Here is an 814-nt window from a genome sequence, read left to right as displayed (position 1 = left end):
GAGGGTTCGGATCCCGCATACGGACCGGTTCCCACTCACTGGCTGAGCGAGGCGTGGGAGCGACCCCGAGGGTTGTGATCCCGTTGCCGGTCCCCGGTCCGGTACGGGGGCAACACTGAGGGTTGCGATCCGTTGTCGGACACGGAAAAAGACAAAAAGACAAAAAAAAAAAAAAAAGATTAGGAGTATTTGCATTTTATGTACCCATTATCCAGACCTTGATGGCTCAGAGTAATAGAATCCCCACAGCCATAATCCACACATACCACCTTGACCTGTGAGTTAACATTTTTATAGTCACAAGACTCTCTGCTCCACACACAAAACCCCAAGCTCAACCCTCCACCAACTTAATCCATTTATTTCCTTTGAAGGAAGGAATGGTGGATGAGCAAAACAGCAAAAAGGAAAGAAAAAACAAAAAGAGAAAAGAGATCCTAATTACTTTTAATACTTTTTTCAGGAAAAATATACACGTCTTTAGTTTTTAGACAATCTTTCCACTCCTGTGATATTAGGAAGCTCTACTTTTTGTCCAATACAATTCTATATAATTCCTATTACTGATATTCTAACTTATTTTTGGTAACTTATCAATTCATTCTTTTTCTGGGAATGATACTTCTGTGTTTCAAATAGTACAACCTATATACTGGGATCATGATCCTGAGTGCTCGAAGATAGTTTTTGTTAACAATAAACCATAATTGTTAATAATTACGTTTTGATGAAAAAAAAAGTATAATCAAGTCAAAAAGATATGCCACTCAGTTCTATTAGAAATGATGATGGCTTCAATTTATGGATTATCTAC

This window comes from Galeopterus variegatus, unplaced genomic scaffold, assembly GCF_000696425.1.
Source record: "Galeopterus variegatus unplaced genomic scaffold, G_variegatus-3.0.2 Scaffold679, whole genome shotgun sequence".
Taxonomy (NCBI): domain Eukaryota; kingdom Metazoa; phylum Chordata; class Mammalia; order Dermoptera; family Cynocephalidae; genus Galeopterus; species Galeopterus variegatus.
This window is presented reverse-complemented; position numbering follows the sequence as displayed.